The sequence below is a fragment of the Cervus canadensis genome, chromosome 30, assembly GCF_019320065.1.
Source record: "Cervus canadensis isolate Bull #8, Minnesota chromosome 30, ASM1932006v1, whole genome shotgun sequence".
Lineage (NCBI taxonomy): Eukaryota > Metazoa > Chordata > Mammalia > Artiodactyla > Cervidae > Cervus > Cervus canadensis.
The window spans coordinates 39,668,263-39,675,983 of NC_057415.1; positions in this window are offsets into that span (position 1 = coordinate 39,668,263).

Sequence of the window (7,721 nt, forward strand, 5' to 3'; positions counted from 1 at the left end):
CTACAAGACCTCCTAGAACTAACACTCCACAAGAAATATCCTATTCACTATAGGGGACTGGAATTCAAAAGTAGGAAGTCAAGAAATAGCTGGAGTAATAGGCAAAGTTGGCCTTGGGGTACAAAATGAAGCAGGTCAAAGGCTAACAGAGTTCTGCCAAGAGAACGCACTGGTCATAGCAAACACTCTCTTCCAACAACACAAGAGAAGACTACACATGGACAACAACAGATGGTCAATACCAAAATCAGATTGATTTTGTTCTTTACAGCCAAAGATAGAGAAACTCTATACAGTCAACAAAAACAAGTCTGGGAGCAGACTGTGGCTCAGATCATAAACTCCTTATTGACAAATTCAGACTTGAATTGAAAAGTAGGGAAAACCACTAAACCATTCAGGTATGACCTAAATCAAATCCCTTATGATCATACAGTGAAAGTGACAGATAGATTCAAGGGATTAGATCCAATAGACAGAGTGCCTGAAGAACTATGGACAGAGGTTGGTGTCATTGTACAGGAGGCAGGGATCAAGACCATCCCCAAGAGAAAGAAATGCAGAAAGGCCAAATGTTTATCTGACGAGGTCTTACAAACAGCTGAGAAAAGAAGAGAAACTAAAGGCAATGGAGAAAAGGAAAGTTGTACCCATTTGAATGCAGAGTTCCAAAGAATAGCAAGGAGAGGTAAGAAAGCCTTCCTCAGTGATCAATGGAAAGAGAGGGAAAAAATAGAATGGGAAAGACTAGAGATCTCTTCAAGAAGATTAGAGATACCAAGGAATATTTTATGCAAAGATGAGCACAATAAAGGACAGAAATGGTATGGACCTAAAAGAAGCAGAAGATATTAAGAAGAGGTGGCAACAATACACAGAAGAACTATACAAAAAAAGATCTTCACGACCCAGATAACCACGATGGTGTGATCACTCACCTGGAGCCAGACATCCTGGCTCTAGAATATGAAGTCAAGTGGGCCTTAGGAAGCATCACTATGAACAAAGCTAGTGGAGGTGATGGAATTCCAGTTGAGATATTTCAAATCCTAAAAGATGATGCTGTGAAAGTGCTGTACTCAATATGCCAGCAAATTGGGAAAACTCAGCAGTGGCCACAGGACTGGAAAAGGTCAGTTTTCATTCCAATCCCAAGGAAAGGCAATGCCAAAGAGTGCTAACTACCTCACAATTGCACTCATCTGACACACTAGCAAAGTAATGCTCAAAATTCTCTAAGCCAGGTTTCAAGAGTACATGAACAGTGAACTTCCAGATTTTCAAGCTGGATTTAGAAAAGGCAGAGGAACCAGAGATCAAATTGCCAACATCTACTGGATCATCGAAAAAGCAAGAGCGTTCCAGAAAAATATCTACTTTTTCTTTATTGACTACACCAAAGCCTTTGACTCTGTGGATCACAAAAAACTGTGGAAAATTCTTCAGGATATGTGAATGCCAGACCACCTGACCTCCCTCCTGAGAAATCTGTGTGCAGGTCATGAAGCAACAGTTCGAACTGGACATGGAACAACAGACTGGTTCCAAATCAGGGAAGGAGTACTTCAAGGCTGTATATTGTCACCCTACTTATTTAACTTATATGCAGAGTACATCATGGGAAATGTTGGGCTGGATGAAGCACAAGCTGGAATCAAGATTGCTGGGAGAAATATCAATAACATCAGATATGCAGATGATACCAACCTCATGGCAGAAAGAGAAGAACTAAAGAGCCTCTTGATGAAAGTGAAAGAGGAGAGTGAAAAAGTTGCCTTAAAGCTCAACATTCAGAAAACTAAGATCTTGGCATCTGGTCACATCACTTCAAGGCAAATAGATGGGAAAACAATGGAAACAGTGAGAGACTTTATTTTGGGAGGCTCCAAAGTCATTGCAGATGGTGACTGTAGCCATGAAATTATAAGACACTTGCTCCTTGGAAGAAAAGCTATGACCAACCTAGATAGCATATTAAAAAGCAGTGACATTACTTTACCAACAAAGGTCCATCTGGTTCAAATGTATGGTTTTTCCAGTAGTCATGTATAGGTGTGACAGTTGGATATAAAAAAAGCTGAGTACCAAAAAACTGATGTTTTTGAACTGTGGTGTTAGAGAAGACTCTTGAGAGTCCCTTCAACTGCAAGGAGATCCAGTCAATTTCCACTCAAGGAAATCAGTCCTGAATGTTCATTGGAAGGGCTGATGCTAAAGCTGAAACTCCAGTAATTTGGCCTCCTGATGCAAAGTATTGACTCATTTGAAAAGAGCCTGATACTGGGAAAGATTGAAGGCAGGATGAGAAGGGGACGACAGAGGGTGAGATGATTGGATGGCATCACTGATGCAATGGACATGAGTTTGAGTAGGCTCTGGGAGTTGTTGATGGACTGGGAAGCCTGACGTGCTGCGGTCAATGGGGTCGCAAAGAGTCAGACATGACTTAGTGACTGAACTGAACTGAACTGAGTGAATTATTTTATTTTTTATTTCAGCTTCCACTTATGCCATGGGACTGTTCTGAAGATTAAATGAGATCGTTTGGGTAAAGTACCCAGGGCCTGAACTAACTTCCTGAACACCTTGAACTTTTCATTTGTTTATTTTATTGTCTTCTCCAAAATTCCTGTACCCTTAAAAGTGTTCCCTGTTCTTAGAGTATCCTCTTGCCTTCTTATGAAGACAACTATTAGTCCTCTATAGTCTTCAGTGACACTTGCCCTCCTCCATATCTTACCAGATATGTCTAGACATGCTTCCTCTCCTTTGCTACCAATGCACATTTCTTTGACCTCTGTAGTCTTCTACATTCATTCCCACTTCAACTGACTTTTTGTCTATATCATTAGACCTCCTTTTCATATGTCTCACACTCAGTATAATATCAGTTTTCTTTTGGAGATTGATATCTTCATGTCATGATAGTGTCCACAATCACATATATACAATTCAGCTCCCTATAATATGCTTTTCTGTTAGAATTTTAACCATTCTCCTTTCTTGTAGCATGTCATTAATTAATAATTATTTTGCCTTCTAACGTCCTTCAAATCCCAGTGGTATGAATTTGAAAAGTCTTACTCATACTATTTCTTTGTTTTTTCCATTGACCACACTATTCAGTTTATATTTGAAAGCAACCTCTTTTCATCAAAACGGCAATGCTTTAATTTGCAATCCTGAAGTTAATTACTTTCATAATGCTATAGAATGATTGTTTGTGTTCCCCGCCCCCCAAATTCTTACGGCTTCCCTGATGGCTCAGCAGTAAGGAATCGACAATCCATCACCCACAACAGGCATGAGCTTGATCCCTGGGTCAAGAAGATGCCACAGACAAGGAAATGGCAACCCACTGCAGGATTCCTCCCTGAGAAATCCCACTGACAGAGGGCCATGGAGGGCTACAGTCCACAGGGTTGCAAAAGTGTTGGACACGACTTAGCAACTAAGCAACAACAACAAAATTCTTATGAAACCAAATCCCCAATGTGATAGCAGTTTGTAGGTGATTTAGGTCAGTAGGGCAGAGCTCTTAAGAAAAAGCTTAATGCCCTTATAAAGAGACTCTAAAGAGATCCTTTCTCCCATTTGTGATATAAAGGTACAAGGAAAAAATAGTCATCTGTGAACCAGGAAGCTTGTCCTCACAAAAGACTGCCAGCACCTTGATCTTGAACTTCCAACCACATATATTTGTCTGTTTATTGGTTATTTCAAAGGTTTGCTGAAATAACTTGTATAACATCTACTCCCTGACCTTATTATAGTGGAATCTTCCAAATAACTTAATTGCTGGAAAACCTCAATAGAAGATATAAATTGCCTGATTTAAATATATGATTGAAAATGGATCACAGATAACATAAGCATTATATTTAATGATTTTGTCTTCTTAAAATCTTGGCACATGTTTTATGAGAAAACTAATTTCTACATTCCCCAGACAATGGCATATGGTTCCTGTGGTACCTATACAACATCAAGACTAAGAATAGGAACCAAGGGTTTGATAAACCAGATTGGAAAGTTGGAAGTTTAGATATCCTCAGTGGAGTCAGCAGACACAGACTCAAACCCCCGGAAAAGAAGGTGAAGGCAAATATCAATGAGTATGGAGTATAAATAACCCATTTCCAGAGAGTCTGTGACCCAGTGGTAGAGGAGATCCAGGTGGAAGTGATAGCCAGGTATATCAAAGAATAGATCGAGTATGGAGATAAAGAACAAGAGGGGAAAAAAAAAGAAAAACAAATATCCAATTTCAAAGACCTAAGATAGAACAAAAATGAGTAGTTAACATCTTTAAATATAATATATAGAGAGAATAGCAGGTGCTCTATATGCAATATCCCTTTTTAGTTTCTCTAAGGTAGAAATAATCAGTCCTGTTTTCCAAAAAAGAGAACTTGAGTCTATGTTAGGTTAGGTAACTTGCCCAAGGTCACAAAGCTAGCAAATATTAGTGTAATATTCAAATCCAGGGATCTGATTCCAATGCCAGAACCACACCAATACGTGGTATGTTATATGGGCTCAGATTCAAGCACATAAGAGCAAATATGTAATTGAATTACTCAGACTTAAACATAAGATGGATATCCATCAGAAAAATAAAGCAGAAGCCCAGTTATTAAAAGCAAGACCTGTGAGAGCTAGACTCCAGTAAGACCAGCTTCCCGTTTAGTCTTCCGAATGGCTGAGTTAACATTCCTGGGCCCTTCTGCAATGAGGCTGGCTGGCCCCAGTCCTCTATATGTGGTCAAGCATATGTTTTTGAAAGCCGGATCATGCAACAGAATAAAGAAATGTTGAAGGCAACAGGATCCAGGCAAAGCATCACATGGAGTAATTGACCATGGAAAAATTACTTTCATTGTTATCTTAACCTTATATCTCAAAACATCCCCTGCTAAACAGTCAAATTCTGCAAAATAGATATACTTTGGCTGCAAACGAAACATCTAATTGGCTTTTACTGGCTGATCTTGAAGCATACTTATTTAAAGATTTATGATCAAAACCCACAACAAAATTAAGAAGCCTGGATGTTGTATTGTTTATATATAGGGGTGGGCTGACTGGGAGACGAGGGTGGTCTGGATAGTGAGTTCTGCCACATTCTAGTACTTTTCACTTGCCCATCTCTGAATCCATTTAATAAAAGGTCACTGGTGATTGATAATTGCTACCAACTTAGAGAAATTAGAAATGTTTTAATAAATAGAGCAGCTGAAGGACTTTATAGTCGGGAAGAGTATCATACCAAGTTTATTCTCCAGGCATTCTTTGCTTTATAGAATAGCTGTGCCCTAGTCAAGTGAATTAAAGGTGATTTTTCCCCCCATTGGCTCCCTTTTAAAAATCCAATCTCAACATGCCAATCCCTGAGGGCTTAATGGGTAAGGGGTTCAAGTGGTAGCTAGCTTCATAGGTTGATAATATCTTAACAGTGACAGCCCTTGGGGGTCAGCAGGATGTGAAAGAACAGAACAGAACTGAGGATTCAGAGAACTGAGTAACAGTTTGTCACCCCTTAGCTAAATGACCTTGAATGATTTTATTCTCTGAGTCTCAGATCTCCTCACTTGTGAAATGGGACCGCATAGAACCACTGATCATTATGGTCCATCTATGCTTAAGCTTTCTTTGCCTTCTGCCCCTTGGTTCTAAAATCCCACATATCCTGTGAATCATACACAGCTCCATCACATGTTCTGATGTTAATAAGAGGCTCTGGGTGAAGTAAGTTTTATAAAAGCTTAGCTAAACAACACTGGACAGATTTCTGTGTAGACAGTTCAGCGTCTTCAATACACAAACAGGTATAATGGCTAACAACACAGAGCAAACTTTTTTCTTTTTATTCCCCCAGAGATCTAGCTCATCGTCAGCGTTTCCCTAAGCCCTGAACTCTTGGCTTTTTAGACAATGCAAATATGCAAATGTCCTGCTTCCCATTGGGAAGATCAATCGTTTTCTCTGTCCTGAAGGTAGGAAATCGGGACACAGTCAGACTGGGACTCCTTTCTTGAATGGGGCTGCTAAATGTGAGGGAACTGCGGCCATCTCCCAGACAGAGCAGTATGGCTCAGTCCACTAGCATCTCGGGCAAAGAAGTTTGGTGTGTATAAGGAAAAGCGAGCATAGTGAGAAGCTGCCCATCCGGAGGGAGAGCCGCTCTGTCTGTGGGTCCTCTCACCGCCTGGCTCCGACCGCTGAAAAGCCTGGCAGCCCTCTTTGCACCTGAGTTCCCTGCCCAACCCTCTATTGTATTTATAATCCCCTTGCCCAAGGCTTGTCAGGACGTTTTTCTGTTTCTTGAAACCACTGCTCCCATTTAGATAACGATAATATGATCAGTGAGCCTCTTCATGAGCTACCAACAGGACTGAGTTTCTACAGAACATGCTATATACAGACACAAGGTATTTCTTTATCTGAAATAATTATTGATGATATTACTTTACTAAAAATAATCATAATATCAGCTGACATATATGCCTAGAACTCATTATGCTAAGGAAGTTGATTTTTTCTACTTTTCCCTAGATACTTAATTTATTAATTTTTTTTAAGTTACTATGGTAGGATACTGACAATATATCAGGCTTGGTGCTAGACCCCTCATGAACATTATTTAATTTAAACAATTAGACAGTGGACTATTACTCAGCCACAAAAAAGGAATGAAAGTAGGTCATTTATAGTGATGTTGATGGACGTAGAGTCTGTCATACGGAGGAAAGTAAGTCAGAAAGAGAAGAATAAACATTGTATATTAATGCATATATATGGAATCTAGAAAAATGGTACATTTGCACTTATTTGCAGGGCAGGGATACAAACAGAGATGTAGAGAATGGACAAGTGGACACGGGCAAAAGAGGGAAGGGTGGGATATATTGGAAGAGTAGAATAGACACATATACGCTACTATGTATGAAATAGATAGCTGGACGGGAGCTGCTATATAGCACAGGGAGCTCAGATAAATGCTCTGTGATGACCTAGATAGGTGGGATGAGGTGGGGGGAGGTGGGAGGGAGATCCAAGAAGGGGGCTTTGTATACACACACATACACACACACACACACACACACACACAAAGCTGACTTACACTGTTTCACAGCAGAAATGAACACAAATTTGTAAAGCAATTATACTCCAATGGAAAAAAATAAAATAAGCTCAGTAAGAGAGATATTCCTATCCCCATTTCAAAAAAATAAGAAACAAGGATTCAGAGAATTTATGTATTTGTGTAAGGTTTCACAGTTACTAAATGGCAGAGGTGGGTTTCTAACTCAGGTTAGCATAGCCCCAGCATCTCTGCAGTTTTATTAAGCTGTGTCTTATTAATTTGCAATGATACATCCTCATGTTTCCTTTCTCTTGTCTCTGCCTCATGTTCTTTCTGAATTCTCTCCTCTCTCCCCTCTCCCCTCTTCCTCCTTGTCTATCTTCCTCCTTGTCTATCTTCCTCCTGCCCCTTCTCCCTTCCTTGCTTTGCTAGAATTGAGTATTTCCCAGGCTGCCCCCAGATACCTTACATGTGATCTCCTCTGCTTTTGGAAATGTGTCTTTTCTGGTCTCCCTGCTCCTCCTCTCACCCTGTCTCTGTTCTGACTTCGTGTTCTTTGCCACCTCTGCCCAGCTTCTGAGAGTGCCTCTAAAAAGCTGCATTTGTCCCAATACATTCTGAGGAAATGTACATT